At 35.4% G+C, this 23,572-nt stretch overlaps 2 protein-coding genes across 2 annotated transcripts in view; one reads left to right on the top strand and one right to left on the bottom strand.

Moving 5' to 3' along the window:
- Window positions 1-23,572, bottom strand: part of qin (tudor domain-containing protein qin) — a 208,176-nt gene that overhangs the window by 162,359 nt on the left and 22,245 nt on the right.
- Window positions 1-23,572, top strand: part of LOC105145205 (uncharacterized) — a 55,268-nt gene that overhangs the window by 11,920 nt on the left and 19,776 nt on the right. The window lies entirely within an intron of this gene.

Genomic DNA, 23,572 nt, shown 5'->3' with positions numbered 1-23,572 from the left:
TTTAATGTAATGTCATGAAATTAAATTCAAATTGTGTAACTTAAAAGTTTAAATAAAATTTAAGAACATTTCTAACAGTGTAAGCAATCCTTCTAAGACTCAATTTTTTTATTTTCTGGTTAATTATGGTTAGATTTAATGATAATCTAATGATAATGCAAAAATAATAGCTCTTTTTTAGCTAAGATTCATTTTCTAGCTAAGGTTCATCCACTAAACTGATGATTTTATAATTTTTAAAGTTACCGCTACGAAACTATCAATTTAGTGATTAATCGTAACTATAAAAACATGATTTTTATATTATCATCAAATTAAATGAGATTAAGCTCAAATTAATTAATCAGAAAATGAAAAACTTAGTCTAACTAATCGTTTGATGTCGTAGCCTGAAACTCTCAACGACTAAAATATGACTTTCTACAATAAAACGTTAGTAATAGACCAGAAGTCCAGAGCGAGTTGTAAGCAAGTCAGTAGTGTGTCATAAGCTAGCAATAAGTCAAGTAATCAGAGATGGCCGGTATTCATAATCAGTTCTTATTTCAAGACTTAAGTAATGTCTTAGGACGCTAATACGCCCTCTGATTGGTTCATGACACCTCAAGACTGAACTTAAGACGGTCTTAAATATAAGATCTAACTATGAATACCAGCTTATGTAAAGATTCCATTTCTTACAATTTAAAACTCAGATTACGTTATGGTTGACTAATCACATAGTGTAGATATTATATGCCTTAAGAACTACTCTTCTAATTAACTGAAATATAGACGCAACGATCTAATATGATTTATTTTGAAAGATTTCTGGGATTATAGCTTATAATTCTGATTTAAGATATATTTAAGATATCTATAGTATGATATAAGTGATGACTAACAGCTTATTGTAGAAAATTCAATATACACCCATAAATAACGTCTCTCTCTCTCTCTAAAGTTAGTGAAGCAAGTTCTAAAGATACGTCCCTGTTTTACTACAAAAATCACATGCGAGTCATATATCAGGTATCGTAAGACAAATATGTACACGACTCTCACATACATGACTCTTGTAATAGAATAGGATACCTTTTCAACTTGCTTCACTGGATATAAAGAAGAAACGGATCATTGCCCACAGGTGTAGAGGCTTTCGCATTCCCAGTTATACCCGGAACAAACTGAAGAGTGTCAGACGAGAAACGAATTGCACGAAAGTTTATTAGCTGCAATGAGGCTAGCTGCGGCTTGAATCCCGCGCGACAAGTAGTAATTTGTATTCGCAACAAGTTTCTCACGTCGGCAACGAAATATTATACACGCACGCATCTCCCGCGACTTTTCGCCGTGGTTTCTCGACGAGTTTACTTACGCTCGCGAAATCGGCAGCTGGAATGCTGGAATGTTAACGACAAACGAAAGAAAAAGAACGATGAGAAAAAAAAAATGGAAAAGGGTGCCAAAGCAAAGGCGGGTCTCTCGCTCGACAACAACGACGTCGCGTGCGCGATTTGTACGTACTACACTACGCCAAGACAAAAGATGGCACGCGATATCCCAGGCATCACGATGAAACACGTCAATTTCGCTCGCGTGTTAACAACGGGACGTGGAATACACGGGAAGGCCGAGCACGTCTCCATGAGACGTGCGTACGTGGGAAATCCTCGTTAACGCGTCGCGACGATTTTCGTACGTTCTACGAATATCCCCCGTAAATTAAATTTTTTTTTTTTTACTTCCAACAGCAGGGCACGATATTTCTTTAAGATTTATAAACCCATTATTCCGTCTTCATCAATCTTATCGTGCGCGCCGAATTACCGCGATCTCCATTTCGCCCGTTCACTTTCGCGAGAAGGAGCGGAACAATACTCCGACATTTTTAATTCATAATAAAATGCGAGAATTACTTTCCTTCGGTTGACGCATATATGAATTTTTAACAATGCCTCGATTTCTTTCGATTGCGTTCGTATCTCTCGGAACCTGTTTTCGACGTTTTCTCAGGCGAGTCTTTGAGCGTGGAAAATGCCGCGAGCTGACGACTCGATGGAAATAACAGGTATAATATACTGGAAACGGAAGTACGTGTAAAGCGAAGATCGAAATTGTGCGACTCGCAGGTTTTTCCTTCTATTGCCGGAGCAATTCCCGCGTATATATAAGGTTTCGCGTGGCAATCGCGGGGCCGTGTTATTATCCGTACACAAATTCGTTTCTCCCGCACGAGTTTACCGTAACCACGTTCGCCGTCTTCGCAACGTCGAGAGAAGACGGTTCCTTCGGCGAACCGCATTTTCCGCATGGCAACGCGTAGCTCTACAGCGCACGTTGTGATTTTCTATTTCTTGCATTTTATTTGTTTTTTTTTCTTTTTTTCAATTCTTCTCTCGCCTCTCCTCTCCACCCCCGCCAGCTCCTCTCGCAATTCCTCCGCGTAGTTCCTGTATGCGTTGGCGATTTGTAGCGTAAACTGATATTCTCGGCTGCTTTCACCTACCTGACGAGTTTAAGTCGGTAATACAATCCACCGCTTATACCGTTGTAATTAATGCAACCCAATTCACCATTACGCCTTTTCTGTTACGTTACAGCATTACAGATAGAATTTACATAACGCCATTGCAGGAAGAAGGGGATCGTACGACGCGCGAAACCGTTCGTTCGGCGAAACCAGATATTTCGCACCACTGTCTATCCTTTTCTTTTTGAAATCGGTTTTATATACTTAATAGAAATTCCCTCGGTTTTCCCGACGCGGTGGAATGAAAGCAGAACGAGACACGGAAGGTGAGGAGGAAGAGGAGGAGGAGGAGGAGGATATGGAGGAACGAGCAACCGACGGCGCGCATTCGATAATACAATTTACGGTCGTGGACGATGGCGTATAAATTTTTATGATGATCAGGTAGCAGCAGCGTTTGATATAGCCATACGCGACCCGGCATCCACCAGGATATACTCGCCGCCGGTGAACAATTGCATGCGAAGGGCGATGCAAGGCAATGTAGGTGCTCAACCAACATCGGCGATGGACGTGGCTTGAATTGAGCGAACAATCTCTATAGCCTCGTACAGAGTGATGTTAGGTCGGCTTAATCACTCGCGGGCTAGGCGCGAAAATGAAATTTAATCCGGCATCGATCGAGTTACTCGACGCCTCTCGTGGAAGAGAGATTGATTGCTCCAGTTTCGGCCGAAAGAGCATCTCGCAAAACGTGCTTTGACTTTGAAAAACCGCACGAGCCTGTCCGCGAGTGAAATCTATAGTCACCTCGATACTATGGGAAAGGTTGAAAAAAATCTGTATGAGCGTATTGTTTATCCAAAGTTCGGAAATGTATAGGATGATAGATCTAGACCTGTGTGAAATTTTCAGACAATTGTTGTGCGAGAGGATTAAATGGATAAAACAGTCAAGAGAAAACAATCTCTTCATCATGCTCGCATTCCCACGCCGAAACGGTCCGAACGCGAGCCAAGCCGCGAAAGCTGGCTTTCCTGCATGCAAATTTCGTGCATTCCTGTTTCGTCGAAATTACGTTTCTCTTACAACTTCCTGCAGGAAGTATTAGCTGATTGAAATAATCCGCTCGGCACACGGCGGCCGTATATTCGTCCGTTTCTCGTTGTTGCGCACTCGTTAATAAATAGAATTCCTGGTCGATAACTATGAAGGTGGAAATCGGGTACGATAGTTATCGATGAGTACTTTCCAGCCCACAGAAACATTGCCGCGCTATTAGTCAACGGGTAAAATTGATCGCGATCATAAAAGTCATTAATCAGTAACAACGTAACATATTACATGCAAATGTGCGATGAATGTTTCAATTTATTCACCGTTTCAATAAATTTATCTTTCAAGGTTGCCACAAATTCTTCATCCTAAAATTCCATAACTTTTCCCTGATCTCAGACAAAGTTTAACATTTTTTTTTGTTGATTTGGAAACCGTTAAATATTTTATTGAGAAATTAACGTAGGCTGGGTTGTTCCACCTTTCAATAAACTTTCAAGCTAACTGTCTTACTCTCTTATGCTCTTACTCTTTTATTTATCCAATAGGTAATTTACCATATAGTTTATTTGAAGATGAAACAATCGGCCCATAGTAATGTAAATTATTAATGTTGCTGACACTGCTTATATTTAATTGTTAAACTAATAGTATTCCAAACTGCGTATCTTCAAAACCAAGAATTTTAATTTATCAGAAAATTTTGCAAAATTCCCTCACTTCCCTGATTTTCACAGTTTTCTTATCTCAATGTACCTGTTCAATTTAAAGATGGGCAGGAAAAAGGTTCAAATATATTTCTCTTTTTCATGTCAAATTAATGAACTACACAAATATACACGTAACATCTGTTAGCTGCTGTCTAGACGGCAATCGAGAATAATAGTTTTGAGGTTTTTATCTGAATAATATTTCAATCTCTAGAGCTTATCTCGCTTTCGGAATGATCGATTCAATTACTACGCGAAAGGATTATTTACGCCTGACGCGAGATCGACGCTCATTCGAAAGTTAAAGCTCGATGATCCAGAGTGTCAGTGGCGTTCCTGCCAGTCATTGACGAATGGATTAAACTCGTTTCACCGCGTGTCATAACTGACTGGTGTTAATCAAGCAAGTCAATCCCCACAGGACAATGCTGGTTAATTAGAAAATCATTCGTGCTGGACATCGCGATAACAATTTTTCTCTTCTCGTTCTCCATGTTATTCGAGCCTCAGAGAAGCTTGAAACTACCGTCAGAGCCAAAGAAGAAATCGTTGACATTATATTTATTACGACGTACAGCAAACGCGACGCAGTCTCTCTCTCTCTCTCTCTCTCTTTCTCTCTCTCCGAGTATTACTCTCGACGAGCGTTGCAATAACGAGCCGTCATTCGCTGGTAAAAGCTTGCACTACTTGCTGGCGTTTGTGCAAGCGCACGATATTGATATCCGAACAAATATATTTTCTCAGCATCCAAGTAACTCTATCAAAGTTTACTTAGTAACTTGGTAACGTGCCGCTCTCTGCCCGAAGTTGCTTCTTTTGCTGTCGCATAGCTCCGACATGCGCCATATCCGTTCCTTAATAATATTTATAGAAACCGAGGAAAACTACCTAGGAAATTAAAAAAATGTAAAAGCACGCAGATTCCAGTTTTAAGACTCAAAAAACAGGAATTATTGAAAGGGTGACATTCATCGAATATTCGCATGTTCCATTTTTCAGACTTAGAAAATAGGATCTGAAGAGGCTTTTTACTTAAACACGTAAAAAATTCAAATTGCACTGAGAAAATTATCTGATTGGATTAATTGGAATTCTGGTTAAAAATACACGAATCAGAATTCTCTAGTTAAAATAATCAGAATACTAAATGATGTAATAATCTTCTGGTTCGCCATTTTTCAATCAGACTTTAATCAGAGTAGCATATTGAAGACTCCAAAGTCCGATTTTTTATTTTCTACTTAACTTGTGATTAGATTTAGCCTGATAATAATGTAAAAATTATTTTTTCAACTAAACTAATCATTAAACTGACGGTTTTGTAGTAAATAACTCTTAGTTATTTACTTTTTATTTTCTGTTAATTTGTGGTTAGAATCTATAAATTTAATAAATACAAAAATTGTGTTTCTAATTACGATTAATCACTAAATTAATGGTTTTATAGTAATTTTTAAAGTTATTATTACAAAATCATCAGTTTAATGATTAATTATAATTAGGAAATACAATTTTTATATTATCATCAAATTAAGTATAAGCTGAGGTCTAAATCACAAGTTAACCAGATAATAAAAAAATAGGGTCTAAAAGTTACCACTATAATTCATTAATTTAGTAATTAATTATAGCTAGAAAATTACAATTTTTACGTTATTATCAAATTAAGTAAGGTAAAGTCTAAATCACAAGTTAATCAGAAAAGAAAAAATTAGGTCTAAGATTAGTGATCCCTTGTCGATATTAAACAATGAACATTTCTTTGTTTAATATCGACAAATAATAAGGATATAATAATTCATTGTGTTATATTGTGTCACCTGTATCTTTCACTGGAAAATACTTTAAGAGTTGTGTGTCGAATTCAGAAATCTGCGCGCTAGATATTTTTATGTATCTATAAGATGACGTGGAAATAGATATAGGTATACTTATATTCGAAAGGTATTTCCGATTCGATCGCGTGCAACGATGACGCGAGTGTGAAAAATGAAACTGAAATGCGATAACATGTATAATTCTGACGTAGCATTATCAATATAATGAATGATGATTGTCTGGCGAGCCGTGAAAGTGCGATGTCGTACCGCATCACTGATTATAATTTCTATATTAAAATCTGCTGAGATATTGAAAAAGCTGTCGTTCGAAATAACAAAAAAAAACGCGATATCACAACACAGTGACAAGATTGTGAGAATCTAATCTTGGTTCATCTGACCGACGCGATTGCCAATAGCGTGAATTTATTTTTAGTTTGTGCTTCTATATAAATCGAAATTATATATGCATGATGCTTTCAAAGAATGCACAAGTTTACTTTCTAATGCAATATTTTTAATCAGTATTTTCACGAAATTTCTATTGGAAATTAACATTTCAAAATTCTAGGAATTTTAATAAAAGTGCGTTAAAAGGAAGTTTAATAAATGCTGATTGCCATTGTTATTCGATTAGCTTGTTATTATCAAGATATGTACAATAACAAACGAACGAAAAATCGATATCTAAAAATCGTAATCCAAGAGTAAGAATCAAAGTTATAAACACGATTTTATAATTATAAACTCGCATTTGTATAGACAGAAGTTATTAACGATAGATAAAATATCGAGAAATTTGCGGATAAATATGTACAAGCTTTTAACAGCCATTTCTAATATTTGCGCTGTCTGATACACCATTAATATTAATTGGTCTCGCTCCAGTCTATTATAGTAGAGTCAATGCGCACTTCGCAAACATTTGTCACAATTATCTATATATCGCCGAGGGAAGAATGGAAAAGCACGTTCCATGTTATTTTTTTTCTCGTATACTGCATTTCTGCACTCACTTTCATCTGTGCACCTACGCCGTTTGCCGCGTGTGAAAGTGCAACGAATTCCCTTGATGGATATTTGTTCCGATTTTAGGTATCGCTGAGTTATACGTTTTTCCATCACCGGACAGCACGCTTTTACATATCCCGACAGCTTTTCAAACGTATTTATTCCGGCGATACGTCGCGCGTGGAATACATGCGCGAGTGTGTATCTCGCCTTTTTAACTGAATTAATTAATTGCATAAAACGCACACGCTCAACGACACTTTGCGTACGTTTTTCATCGCTCCGAATCAGAATTAATTATTTCGGAACAATTTAAATGTGAACCGCGTGACTTTTCGGTCGCTCAGCATAAATACAAATGTATACGAAAATCACGGGAGATAGTGGATACTTCCATATTTGTGGAAATCACGTAGCGTGCATTAAAAGTTTGACTGAAAAAAAAAAAAATAAATAAATAAATAAATTAATATTTTATAACGTTTCCCAGGTAAACGTGCTATCCCGTATTCCTGCATTCTGAAAAGATAAACTTCAGGCATGCGAAACATCGCGAATAACGCGCAGCATGCAGTCGCGATAAAGTATGCCATAATTATTCGCATTTTTATCATTTTACCTCACCACTTTTTGTCAGAATATACATTCGAATATGGCGATATGATATGCTTTGTGAGGCCTTTAAGAATTTCTCTCTTTCTTCATTTTTTTTTTACGTTAAGCGGGGCAAAGTTCTTCACTTCCTATTATCGATTTTTCACCAGTCGGCTAGTTGGCAAAATTAAAGTTTACCAGAGATTCAATATGACTCCGGTGTGCGCGTATGTAGCCCGTAAACGCAGGTAGGTACGAAGACCAGGAGCCAGGCTTCGAGCATAATATTTCGGATAAAGAATATCGCGTGTCGTAAAGCACGATGTAGTCGTCAAACGAGGCGACGACGTCGCAAAGCGTGAAAACGGGCGAAACAAGGGTACAGGATCGAAGAAACGGTACAGAAAAGAAGAATAAAAGGCGGCGGCAGCGGATGATGCGACGAAGACGTGGCGGTAGCGATGATGATGGCGTTCGCCGCAACGAATTCATAACTTTGTAGCGTAGAAAATTTTACCGCGGCTCGTAAAGGAGGCACGCTATATACGATGCCGGCCAATCGGCAACGAGCAAATAGCGGCGAGGACGGGCGCGTCGTTTCGATGCAAGCGCGTATTTATGGCGAATGTGCGATGCCTGGCGGCAGGACCACGATGGATAGATCCATGATGATCGAGAGTTTAAGTCTCGGTATCGCCTTCCGAATACGAAATGATATGATTATGATCGATCGCAGCCCCTGGGACGAACAGACGCCGATGAATTGCAGCGAAACAATTTTCACCACCTTCTTACTCGGTCGATTTGGATAAGCAAGCGTGAAGCTGGTGAAGAGAATGATGGTAAAAAAATCGTTTTAATATGATATTGAAGAGTAGCATAATGCGAGCAAAAATATCCCACGCTAATTATATGGAAAAAATGGCTTCAGGTCAAACACTCTAAATTTCTTACAGTAAAATCTCACTTCAAGAGAGCGAAAATATAACTACCCTTGAAAAAAAAGGAAAATATTTCACTTCTTTAAAAGTGGGAAAAAAAATTGTTACTCTTTCAAAAGTGAAGGGTGGTTGTATTGTCACTTTCTTAGAGTGAGATTTCACTGCAAGAAATTTAGAATGAATAGGCTAAACTATATTTTGTGAATTATGAGAAAATAAGATCATCGAAAGTCTATTTTTCTATAGACATGATGATAAAAAAATGGATTTTACTGCAGCTCCATTTGGAAGTTGCTATTTTAAGTCTAATTGGACTAAAAAGTATCTTTATCTACAAAACTATTAATTTTTTTATAACTATACCTTATAATGTAAAAGATATGTAGTTATAAATTATATAATTTTTTTTTAAAAAGTAACTATGTGTTTTTTTTACATCAACTGATTCATTTTATGATTCAGTGCATAAAAATATTAAAATATAGTTACTAAAAAATAAATAATTCAGTCTGATCAGATTGAAAATAATTACTTTGAAGTGATGCTACAATAAAATCTGTTCATTTTTTTATGGCTGTATAACCAATACAGACTTTTAATCAGTATCTCTTAATCTAGAAAAAAATGTTTTACATTTTGCTTTTAATCAATTTGACTAAAGCCATATAATTTACAGTACAAAGTCCTTTCGCTTGTATTGCTCACAGCGTTTCAGTTTGACTACGGAGAAATCTTGAAAGAGATACTTTCGTCAATAAACATTATCATTTTAAAGAGAAAAGAGTAATCGTTCTAACTATGCGTTCAAAATCGATGGCAGTAATATGCACATAAAAACAAAATGCAAACAATTCGTTCGAGAAATGGTTCACTCGTCACGAGAAATAAAAACAGACAGAAAAGTGAAACATACAAATTATGAAAATTTTCAAAAATAAATACGATATCTATTACCGTTCTTATATGTGCAAATCACATCACAAGAAGGTAAAAATGTAAAACATCTTTCTCGTATTATTGCAATATTTTTTTACAGTTAAACAACCTTTCTCTTTTAAAATTGCAAATGACGGCGTTTTTGTAAAAAAAAAAAAGCATTGATTATTCCTGGGTTAAATGCGGATTTCGCATACTGAGGAATGTATGCAGCTCATTGAAAAATATCTAGAATTGAGTTATGTAAATTCTTTAGGTGTGGTTTAGGTGTGGTTTAATATTTAAAATATATAGTATTTCTCACGAATGTATTTAAGCTGATGACCATGACTCATGATAATATTTGAAATTCAAGATTTAAATAAAACGATTTAAATAGAATCATTTAAATTCAAGGCTGCGCTATATATTAATTTGGAAATGATGTGTAAACATGTTGGGATCCAAGAGATAAAATCAGATTCGAGTTTCATCAGTGTATCTGAATTCTAAAGTATGAGAACCGATTTTTTTTTTAGATCACTTAGGATGTTATATGCAACTCTTCTGCACCTCATTTATTTAATCTACATTAAGAAAAATTTCTAGTTAAAAATGAACGAGCCAGAAGATTCTGACCATATCAATCAGAATTCCAGTTATCTGAGCTAGAATCAAAATAGACTTAACCAGAAAATTTAACCAGACTTTTTAACCAGAATTCCACTTAATGCAATCAAACTCGTTTTCCAGTATACCATCAGCCGCGTAAATATATTCACGCGAGCTGTAAAAGAGAGGATATTCACGTGCCGGGTTTGACCGAGAAATGGCCGTAAAAGTTCATTGTGCCGCTCGAAATTATAGTAATCCAGTGATATACGAGGCGTCCCTGTAACGATCTCTAAACGGAACCATATTGAACGCAGTGAAAACACACATCGGTGTTACGTTTCGTTAATGTCCGCGTCGCGCGATCGATTTTTCAATCAATCGTCCGGCGAACCCGTTATTATACCAAAGCGTCACAGCAAAACCTACGTTTGTGTTTTTACAATCGCTGTTGTAATTTTATGACCGACGAGTAGTCGCATTGCCAAGCCGTACGAGCGATACGAACTGCACTGGAAACTGCCATCAGCAATTTGCTTCTTTTTTTTTTACTTAAAAACAGTACTTAACGATAATTGAAAAAAGCAATTTAGAGAAAACAGAGGAACAGTATGACGAATATTACCAATGCAAATCTTTAAATTTTCGTTCCCTATAGCTCGTCTCCGACGATCTCTTTAAGTATTGAATGTAATATCACTCGAGCGAAGAATTCATTTTAGACAAAATATAACACGTTATATTCGTGCCGTTTTTCCTCGAGAAAAAATTTAATAACTAGATTATATAGTCAGGACGTCCTGGCGACAATCTCCTTGTTCAAGCGCTATTCTCCACCAGCCTCACATTTTTCATCTTCCAGGTAATGCTGCCAGAAAGTCGAACGATGCTTCGATCGCATCGCTTCGCATCGATTAATCGGCATCAATGTGCGCATAAGTGTACCTATCAGGCGACGCGTTAGTGTGTAAATGCGTGTGCGGGTATAAACGGAAACCAAACGTTGAATTCGGTTAATGTCTTGCGGACAGGCGAGCAGATGAGGTTGCCCTGACGTTGATAGGTTCGAGGGTGGGAGAGAGCGGTGACCGGACCGAGCCGAGGTCGGAGAGAGGATCGGAAAGCGAGAGATACCACGAGGGTGAGGACTGACGGAGGATAGGGTGGGTTTACAAGCGAGGGGACTGTAAAGTGGTAACCGCAGAGCTCGACTACGGGAGCCATCGGGAACAGATTGCAACTCTCCACCTACATCAACTATCTATCCTCTCCTCCGGCTATCTTCCCCATCGCGTCACTGCTTGGGTTTGTCTCATTCTACCTCTCTCGCTCTCGCCCCTTTTCCTCTCTTTTATACCTGCGCACCCCCACGTTTGTTTCTCTAGCCGGCGCGTCTCCCTCTTACTCATACTCGTCGTGTATGCTGCGCCCTGACACCCCACCCGACCTAACCACCACCTCTCATCACGCCGTGCGTCAACGACCCTGCTTACCTAGCAAGCACAAAATACCTGACAGCCTCATTGTCAGTCCTATTAACAGGTGTTAAAGCGCGCAATTAACTCGGAATCTCTCGTTGCCGCTTTCGGCCTGGAGATCGATCAGACAACCCCGGCTGTTTGTCTTTTCCGAGACGACACTGGCAAAAAAGGTGAGCCGGTGAGCCATACCGTGCACATCGCGCGTCGGATCTAGTACCGAAATCTCATCACCTCCGGTGGTTTTTGCGAAATACCGACGTCCGATTAATCACGTGCAATTTGCATCGTGCAAATTGAGAAAATGGCGTCTCGGGATTTTCCATTTGTGCGACAAATTCTCCTCCCCCCCGCAGAATACAAAACTCACGTTAATAAGTCACTTTTCGCGCGAGGTTAAATAATTCAGTTTAATATTCACGAAATACATTCCTTTATGCTAATAAACGTTCTAGAGCGAAATTAATTTTCGTTTAAGTGGCTACCCTTCTTCTTAAATCTTGGCGATCTGAGAACAGGAAATGTGATGATAGTGTAATGAAACAGACGATGAGGCAATATCTCTGTTTCTCATATTTTGCAACTATACTTTTTAAGTGAGTTTTCAAGTTTATTACTTTCTCTCTCCTCTATTTATCTTGGCTCCTGTATTATGCATACCTCTTTTTTTATATTTTTATATCTTTCTATTTTTAGCGTTAACGAATATTAAAATGCTTGTAATCTGTTGTGATTTAATTTATTTAAGCATCTTTATATTCAACTAAATACAATCCGGTTTTTAATTTTCTGATTAACTTGTGATTTAGGTTTAACTTCATTTAACCTGATAATAATATGAAAATTGTATTTTTCTAGCTATGATTAATTATTAAACTGACAGTTTTGTACGGAAACATTAAAAATTATATACTTACTACAAAACTATCAGATAAGCAATTAACCACAGTTAGAAAAATACAATTTTTACATTATCATCTATAATTTAATTTATAGGTTAACCACGAGTTAATAAAAGAATGGAAACTAAGTTTATGTCTCTAGAAATTATCTATTTTAAAAGTTCTTAATTCCCTTTAGATTCATGATACGATTTCATTTTACTTTCGCTCGTAATTCGCCGTTGGCTAAAATCATCCGTATTTCCGTCAATTTCCGACGTACCAAATCCATCCCAGACAACCGTGTATCTCCGTGCGCTGTAAAAGGGAAAAGGGATAAACAGGCTGCAGTTGCCCCTCTAGCCGGCTTTACGACTGGCACTCAACGCGTTCGAAACAGGCGTCTCTCTCCGGATGCACGCCCGTAAAACTTAATTGCTGCTGCAATACGTATATATCGGGGAGAGCTGCCCTGGCGTCATGTACATTCTATGTACGTATATAGGAATCCATCGTGGCGGGATGTACACCGCATACGTATTTCTCTCGTCATCCCCTGCTCGTCACTCTCATCCCCTTCATGTTGACTTTCCTTTCTAGAGGAAAGAAGAAGAATAGATATCTACATATGTTGCCTGTTTTCTACATATTCACCTGTCCTGTAGAATCTTCACCCACCTATTCGTTTGCACTTTTTATGAATCTCTTAATTTTTTGATACTTCCTTTCTACGCCGATCTCATTCTTAGTTTCTACACTGGATTAGTTCATTACATTAAGGCTATTGTTAAATTTATAATGACGAACTATAACACAATTTGAGTTATTTTTAATTATTTGTATATATCACCATTGGTCCTACCTAATATATTATTAATTCGATTACAATAATGAAATTAAATAATTTAATTTAAGAAAATATCAGTCAAAAATTTAATTCAAATTTAGTTTATTAATAACCAACAAAATATGAACTTTGAAACTAACAGAAATGAATTGATTTACATTTTAATATAGAAGTTAAAAATAATAAAATATTATTTAACTTAAGAGATTGGGTTTTACCATTGCTTCTTTCATATCTAACGTGTACTTTATATAAAGCATCAAAATGCAATGACACAATATAATCAACTTCGACTGAAGTAATACATGTATATTCTTCATGTTAAATAATTTGACAACATTATATATTACTGAATATTTAAGCGTTTAAAATATTTATATGCTTTTACATTTAACTTTGTTAATTTCGTGTATAGCAGCTTTTGATATACATTAAATCTAATGTAATACAAGTGACCGAATTTGCTATAAAGTGCCATATTCGAATTTCACGAATGTTAATTTTCATTTTATTTACCTATATATTTGCTGAACGCATAAATAATTTAGTTGTTCAATAAATCTATAATATAATGCGAATTTTAAAACGTAGAAAAAAAGGGTAAGAATCCTGCATGAAATATCTGAGAATAATTTAATCGATATTTCCTTCGTAGCTTGAGATAAGCATACTTTGAAGTAATGGAAAACATAATACTGGACGATGATGAGATCAACAGGAGAATTTCCATAGACTTCCATGGTCCTTGTTTCATGTCGTACTTCACTCATGACACAGACGATAGATCGACGGACGTATTATTATATCTCAAATGCACTAGAATCCGTCGACGGCATTTGATTGACGACGAGACATATTGGAGTGCGCGTTATGTCATAGAAATTCCTCTTGACGGCTTCGAAAAGTAAGGAGAAAAGAAGAAGGCAAATGACGAGAAGTACATAAAATATGAAAAGGAGAATTATAAGCAAATGGAACGTAAAAAGATAAAGCGACCAGCAGACATGCTCTTTATATTGACGAGCAAATCGAAGTGTTTTAATAAGTATGACGTTAAAAATTCGGTCAATAAATAAAATTAAATAGCGATAAATGGAAATAAAATAATGACATCGAGTCAGAATTTAAGTAATCGATAGGTTTTCAAATATTGTACGTCGCAAAAAATCGTTCTTAATATTCAAATTATAATACATCTTAAGTCTTCTGATCTGTCAAGTCCCTGGAATTCATGGGTTGCGAAAATTCGCAGGATGTTTTGTTGCTTTCCGATGATAATGTCCACCGGCAAACGGAAGAAACAACAAAAGGTGAGACAGTGCGAGAGACAAAACGTTCGATTGCCACGGAAGAATCTTCTACTTCTCCTTCCACCCTCGAGCAATTATGCATAATAGGGGTAGCAGCTGGCCCGTAGCCACATCTACCTGTTGCACGAGAAGAGCCGAATCGCTTGTCGGCGCGAAACTACGGCAAGTACTACTCTACTGTTCAAGAGGTCGTTCCCGAGGGTAGGAGGTAGGACTTTCTGTGAAAGAAAGAGGCCACGTGCCGATTTAGGGGTGGATTTCTGGATCCCGAATAGGGAAACACGAACTTATGTCAGGAGAGAATCGCCGAGATCGGATTTCAGCTTCACTTATTCGTACGAGGCTGTGTCTATCGAGCGTTGAGTCGCGTTTTATGTGTGTACATAGAAAAAAATGAATTCCTGATTCACATATATTTTTATTCTTGAATGCTATTTACTTTCATTTAAGTATAAAATGTTCTCTTCAATTATAAATGTGTAATAATATAAATTCAATAATAAATATGCAAAGTATGTTTTATTCTTAAAATTGTATTCTTATTTCTAAAATCATTATATGGTTCTAACAAACTCAATTATTTACAAACTATCTATTCTTCGAGTAAGAATTAGAAATTTGAAAATTCGCCTGCAGGCGGCAACAGTGTGTATAAGGGCTTCTCATCCCTCAGTAATATCAGATGTCGGAAGTGCATGGGTGTAGCGAATGATGATTGATAGTAGTTTTGTGAACTGTTGCATTCGTGAAACATACCTCTAAATGTGGTTCAATCTTTAAGAGTGGATGAAATATTCAGCTCGTCCTAATGTTTCTGTCAGTTATATTACAAATGGGGATGCGCGAACAGTCGGCCAACATTGTCATTGCGACGTGACGAAGAGGCGCCTATACAAGGAGGCAGATTTTTCGCGGCGGATTTTTCGCGAATCTGCTCACAGTTAAATGGATGAGATAAGCAATGAATCCATCGCGGCGGATCGGCCTGTATATTCAGCCAGCATTTTCTATCATTGTGACGATTGACCGTCTGTTTGCATCCTTATTTGCAATATGGCTAACGGAGGTTGATAGAACGGTCTCAGCATTTCACTTGCCTTCGAGCTACATTAGTAGAGGGTATAATCCAAGTTTAATTCAGTTTTTCCTTAGAAACTTGTATCCCGTGCACATTAGGAGGCATGCTCTATAAATGTGGCACTTCATTTACAAAGTTACTGTTACTTATTGCAGTATTGATTCCTGTCATTTTGATGTTAGTAAAAAGCATTCTAAGGATTTGAAATAAGTTTACAAAAGGTATCATTGAAGAAAAAATAATGCTAATATAAGTATTTAGTGTTGAACGAGTGCAACTTTATTCTTTTATTGAAATAAAATTTGTTTTGAACTAAGAATAAAATTTATTTTATTTTACGAATAATTAATTTTTTATTCTTGGCGCTATTCTAAGCATAAAATATTCTTGGGTTAAAATATTTATGCATTTCCTTAAAAATTCATTTTTTTGTGTGTAGGAGCGTCGCTTCGAAAAAAATAGCCAAGAGTTATCTCAAATAAATTAATGTTTCAAATGGCACAGAGAGAATTTTTGCTGAAGTGTCTAAAAATGTAGTTGGATATAAAAATAATTTGTTATAATGAAGTAAACTGATGAAGTAAACTGCAATGTTCACAAAACTTTGGCATTTTAATAATGGATTTGGACACGAAGATAACACAAAACACATAGCTTCTACATAGAAAATAATTTTGTTTAATTATCAAAATAATTATAGAAGATGCTCAAACTGATTGCTAGAACATAAAAATTTATTGTTCATCATGCTTGAGCAATGAGCATGTAATTTTGATTATCATGTTTGAGTTTTCTACAAATATTCTGATGGTCCAACAAAATTATTTTCTGTCTAACTAAGTTTTCAAATATTTCAGCAAAATCGTTCTTTGCGTGCAGAAATCCAAATAAAGACTTTACATCGCAAGTTACCGCAATGAACAATCGTTAAAAATGTAATTTACTTTTTATCGATATGCAATTCTCTGAATATGGAATACCAAACATCAAGTTTCATAAGTGTTTCAATTGACGTCATGATGTTAAACGCGTTAATCATAGAGTTGAAGGTTTAATTTCGTTAGGTAAGAAAATAGATATGCTGGCAAATGCGCTATGATTTTCAACTTTTAATATTCGAAAAAGAAAACATCAGAGTAGACTTTAGAAAGGCTCAAGAAATTCAAAAATATCAAGACTTACACGGTAAAAAAATAGGTATGGATTTAATACCATGCATGTTTATATAATTCTTATCGTGTTGCATCAACTCTCTAATTAAATTCTCGTCATTTTGCTAATAGCACAGGTTTCTTAGAGAATTAAGATGATTAGTTTTCAAAGACGGTCAAATGTTAGTTCATCTGTAAGTGACATTAGATACTAGTTGGCATTTCTCATTTCACATTTAATATTACTGAGATTTCACACATAAGTCAGTAATTCAAAGCAAAGGTAAACGAGTCGTGGGAGAAATCAGGACTGATGTTAGCTAGGGATAACAACAAGTATTCATGACATCTTTCCAAGTCACAGCAAAATTTATGATTCATATAATGCTTTACATACTGGTACTTTCTAATGCGTGAACTCTTTTAATATTCGATTAATATTCCATATGTCTTGCATAATATGAGAATAATCGAAAAAGTTTTACTTTTCCTTGCACATACCTTTCCATGTATGTGCTGTAGCAAATTCATGAATCCTTTTATTCTATTTGTAATTTTATGCCTGTCACACGGTATTTTAATTTTCTTAAGGCTTATGCCATATTTCGCGTATCGAATTATTTCCCGAGAAATCGCAATATGCACTGTTAGATATCAAAGGAGCAATAATAATTTTTAAGTCAAATAATATTTTGTTACTTTTAACTTCCATATGTGTCAAAATACATAGAAGTTAATCAATCCTATAGTTAAATTGCTTCAAAATAAACGACCCATATTAACGTATATATTTAATAAATAATAAACTAAAATTTGAGTCAAATTTAATATATTTTTTTAGTTAAATTGTTTTTAATTTCATTATTTTAGCTAAATTAATAACATATTGAATAACATATTGCATAAGAACAATAACAATTTACAGAAATGATTAAAAATAACTCAAACTAGATATAATTTAATACTACGAATTATACTTGATTTTATTGGAACCATGTTAAAATTTTTTTAATTTATTTCAAGAGCACTTTAATAAATAATTCATATTGAACAACTAATTTTTTTTTAATTTTGACTAATTTTCAAACATATTTTATTATGTAGATCTAATCTAAAATGATATTGATAGAATTAAGTTTGCCACAGAAAATGAATTTTAAAATTCCCTGACTTTTTCAGGTTTTTCAGATAAAAATGGAAAATTTTCCATGACCAATATAAAATATATAAATTTTAACACATTTAGAATCAAGGATTGTAGAAAAGCTAGCCTATATTATTAAAAACAATGCAAAAGAAGCTTAATAGCAGAATAAAATTTTGAGTATAAATTCAAGCCAACAAAAAAATTAATTAGTATTGGAAAAAAGAATGAAATTATGACGAAAAAGAGCAATCAAATAAAAATACTAAATAAAATATAAATTTTAATTATTTTATTAAAACCGTTTTAAGTACGCGAGTTTTGAATGTATTTAACTATAAACGTCATACAATATTTAAAAAATTATAACAACTATTTGGAATATATATAGAAGCAATTTAAGAGAATTGTGAGCAAATTTCAAAATTCCAGACTTTTTTATATTTTCCCCAACATTTTTCGGTTTTCCATGACCAATTTCAATTTCCCTGACTTTTCTCGATCTGTGACAATCCTGATTCCAATGTCTTTGATGTATATTACAAGGAATACAGGATTTTAAGGAGTTAAGTGCTGTACAATTTTCCGAACATTTTAGTGCAATATCACCGATCTCTTTAGTGATTCATATGCTAATAATCTGATATGCTGTATCATTGACGTTAGAAACATAGGAATTGTTAACCATGACTCATTGTGATATCACGAATCTGTAGAAAGTAAAATGGGAATTTTGCGTAAAGGCAGCAATAGAGATTGTCTTTTGTATCGCATCATAATTCATAGATAGGCGACGAGGTAACATTGTTGGTATATAACAAACTCCTAATACAAAGCAGACGGTATAATTAATTGCTGTCGTATACCGTTTTAATATAATTATGCGCGACTATTGATGTTACTGCTAATTGCGAAAAGTTTCCATAGCCGGGCGGTGCAATGCCGTGCAACATTTCGTTGATAAAATCCGCACGTAGCGCGAAAGTTCCGGTGTGATACGGCTAATATTTTTCGCATTTTCTTTTCCCCGTGGCTCACAATTACGCAAATGCATTACAGCGGGATCGTGATACCCCTGCAGCGCGTGAGGGGGTATCAACTCCGATCCCGAGTTCATATTTCATTACGCTTTTCTGCCGCGGGCTCAGTTTCGCGAAAGTTACGCATCCGAGCAGACAACTAACCTTGTTGAGAATAACAACGGCGACTAGTAGAGAGAAAACAAAATACAGGATGTAATATGTACCGTTGTATAGACTAATAAATTGGAAATATCGGAAAATCTACATGGAAAAAAAGATTTTTACTGAAACATCTAAAAATATATATACACAATTCAACACAAAATAAAAAATAATTTTGTTGAACGGTCAAAATAATTATGTTGGACGTTCAAGTCAATTATCACAATATAAAGATTTATTTGTAACATCAGGCTTGAGTTTCGTACACTCTAAAAAAATATAGGTGTAGATTTAACGTCATGGGTGTAGATGATTATCAAATGGTATTAAATCATCATGTTTATATCAATGTTAGCACGAAAATGAAAATTATATAAATATCGCATTCATGTTCATATTTTTAGAATAAGTACTCTAAATTCTATGAAGTGGAATCTCACTCTAAAGAGTGAAAATTGAGCCAGTCTTGAAAAAAAAGGCTCAATTTTTAATCTTTAAGAGTGAGATTTCAAAGTGAGATTCACTCTAAAAGTTTTAGAAAGTACACACACATAATTATGTTGAATGTCAGTGAAATTATTTTTATATCTGTATCTAAATTTTTAGATACTTCAGCAAAAACGTTCTTTGTAGACGCAATGTTCGTTCAATTTCAAGAAGATCGATCACTTCTAGATGTACAAGTCTGTGAGCTAAAAGTTACTTAGGAAACACACATTATTGTACAACTATCGCGCATCGGAGATCGATGAAATTCTTACAGCAATATAAAGACGCAAATTCCTACAAACTCACGGTGAAAGAGTTAAGTAATTAATTGTTCGACCACTTCTCCTCCCGATTACGTAATACCGCTCGATTTCTCGACCCCGTTCAGCTCACGCGGTAATTAAGCACGCACCCGATAATACCGCTCTCATTTTTCGCGCTCGTAATTACCCGCCTAGAGATAAACTCTTCACTGATTGAGTTCATACGATTTTTTTCAAACTGTATACGCGCAAAATTTCTGCTTTTACCCATTTCTGCCCCTCGCATCTTCCATTCTCGTAAACCCTCAGGCTTTCCATTCGAGTTTCAAAGAACTTCGATATTTCGATCTGATCTATCAGAAAAAAACCACGAAATCCTTCACAGGTTGTCCGATATATTAAAGAGCTTTTCCTCCCGTAACAAACGATAGAAGCTACTTCATATTTTCCTCGCGAGAAATCATCAGAAACTTCCTCGAGCCAAGGCATGGCCAATGTTCATCCAAACGAGATGTGAATTTCTACAGAGGCACATAGCCACTTATTCTACCTATTTGCAACGACAGTTCCGTTCTGAAAAAATGTCAATTATTCACGTCATCAAAGTTTCCTCGTGTTTCGTCGCTATTATTTATTCGGTCGACTGACTATATATCGCCTCCTCCTTTTCCTCTGTTTCTCGCTTACCGTTCGCAAACATTTCGATAATGACGACTCCGACGAATCGCTCCTTTCTCAAAGTACACTTTCCTTCGTTTCTACTTGTAAAATAAAACGTCGGATAAATAAACGGTACGTAAAATTAAATATCCAAGGTATGAAAGCGCCGCGCCGGTCTGAAGCTGAAAAGAATTCTTGGCATGACCGTTTATATTCTACGGTGTACGCTAGGAGGAGAAACGCGTTAATTCCGACGAGAGCCACACACGTTTGTCGACGCCAACAGACGGGAGTGCGGTAACATAATTTTTCTTGCGTTCAATCTGCCGTCGAATAGGTATGCGCGCGGCGCGACGAAGCGTACGTTTTCTCGCTCTCAACGTGTACCCGGTACTACGTGATTTTCATATGCACGTGCTACGTGCGCCAATTCAATTCATTATGTGGCAGCCCAACGATACATTCTTATTGGATATTTTGTAATAACTGTTCCGCCGAAGACGCGGAAGAAAATATAAATTCATGTTTTATTAACGAAAGAGAGAGAGAGAGAGAGACACGCAAACCCTTTTCGCGGGGTGAAGAAGATTGCGATGGCAGTCTCACGTAGAACGTCGTAGCTGTATAACGATCTTCGTGACTACGCGTTGCAAGGCGAACGTTTTGAATACACGTGACATACGCTTGAATTACTGTGCCTTCCTCTACGGACGAATCAAATTTATCGGGAAAGCAAATGCTCAATAAAAATTTATCGAAGAAGTGCACCCATTAGTATACGCACGTCTTTTTTAAAATTGTGGACTCCTTCGGGATTTTAATCTTCAATTATGATCTTCGGTATATTTTATTTCGATTTAATTGTGGCGAAATTTTTGATATTTCCAAAAATATGATTATGAATTTAATATTAATTAATACTAAGTATTAAATATAATTCTCATCGTACTGATGTTGATATAAACACGAATAATGATGTGGATTTCAAGATTTCTGATTTGCTTTGAAGGTTTTACTTTAATATTCAAACTTCAAAGCTTCAAAAATAAAATCTTGTTACTATTTGTTGCTCTATTAAGTATATTAAAATTACAAAATATTACAATTAATCTAATTATTAAATTAATAATTGTATAATTTTGATTCTTTAAAGATTGATACATCAAAAATATAAAATGTAATATTTTTTTTTTTCAAGATTTTTATGGAAACATGATCGTGTTTAAAGATGAAATTAATAGAATGATTCGTAAAGCACAGTGTGCAGGAGAATAATAAGAAATGACAACTCCAGGATTTACGAGAATGAACAAGGAAAGATTTAATAGTAGCGGAAGGCACTAATTAGCGATTTTTAACGGGTATATGAGTATAATTAATTGGCAATCTGGGCAAAACCGCACGCATAGAAAACATCCGCTATTTAGTGACAAGTAAATGTAGTTTTGCGTTTTCAACTAATTTAATTTTTTTTTATTTCTGTCTCGCGGCAATTTTGATACACGGGAAGAGCAATTTTGCTGAAGAATCTAAAAATTTAGCTAGATATAGATCTGAAAATGATTTTCCTGGACTATCAAAATAATTAAGTAGGACGACAAAATTGATTGTTAGAATACCAAACATTTTGCAGCATTGCTCATCATGCTTAAGATTTCTACAAAATTATTTTGATGGTCCAACAAAATTATTTCCAGATTTGTATCTAACTAAATTTTTAGGTTCTTCAGCAAAATTATTCTTTCTGTATGCAGTAAAAAAAAAAAATTTACAAAATTTAAATAAACATTTGTTTAGATAGTACCAATGGAACTATTTGCTAACGGAAAATATTTATTCGATTTAAAAAAATGATACTTAAATTAAGTATAATTTTTTTTAATTGAACATATATATTTATTTACTGTAAGGAAATGGTACTCATTGGTACTATCTAAAAAAATGCTTATTCAAATTTCGTGAATTTTTTTCAGTGTAATAAATTTCGCAATTTCTATAAATTTTCCTCCAAAAAGCAGCAAATCCGAGAACTTGAAAATATGAGCTCGTGTTAGGAATACGAGCAAATCACTTAGCTGTCGCGTTAATGCATCGTTGAACGATACGATACGGCGGCGTAACGTTGCAGGGAAAAAAATGACGAGGAAGTGATGTAATCGAACGTTCGCAATTGGCTATCATAAAAATCGAGCGACATGGGGAGGAAAAATACAGCCCGCTCGAAAAGCCAACGATCTGACGGTCGCCGTAAAATCCACAGACCAAGACCGTACACAAACTGGTCGTCGCTTTCTCCAGCAGGTTGTGTTACACCTATAAGTGATAAAGTGGCGAGACGACAACGCGAGCGTTTCGAGACTTTCTCGATACGTCGCACGATATTCAGATAAAATCTCTTTCATTAACACGTGCTAAAAAAAAAAACCCTTTATAGCCACGTAAAAGTCCGTCAATTTAGGTCTCTACAAGAAAATATAAATTCCAGCGAAAAAAAAATAAAATAAAATTAGCAGATTTTCGATGCTTGAACGAAAAAAATTGTCGATTTATCTCGTAAATCAGCCCGTCAGAATATTGGTTATGAATTTAATAGCGTTCATCGCGGTATACAGAGGCGAAATTTCGGATAAATTAATAATACAATATAGGTAGGGGTTTCAAACTGGATTTTACCGTGAGCGGTTAATACATTATATATAATCAAAATCGTCAAATCATTATTCATATAATTCCTATGTATAATTAATATCACGGTTAATTGAAATCCTAGCAAAGGACAAAGACTATGCGAAAACGTTTAATGGAATTATAAACTATTAAAGACGAATCTCATAATTGTATGTGTGCGTGTGGTCGGTGTTAATATAATTTGCATGATTCTAATTTGCTGAATCACGAAATGTACTAATTATTGCACTAGTCGTATTCTTTATCGAAAATCTCTTATTTATTGTTTCGTTTCTGCATGAATGG

This window comes from Acromyrmex echinatior, chromosome 12 (assembly GCF_024713525.1).
Source record: "Acromyrmex echinatior isolate Ae372 chromosome 12, ASM2471352v2, whole genome shotgun sequence".
NCBI lineage: Eukaryota > Metazoa > Arthropoda > Insecta > Hymenoptera > Formicidae > Acromyrmex > Acromyrmex echinatior.
The sequence above is the reverse complement of the archived record's forward strand: the minus strand, read 5'-3'. Positions and strand labels throughout refer to the sequence as shown.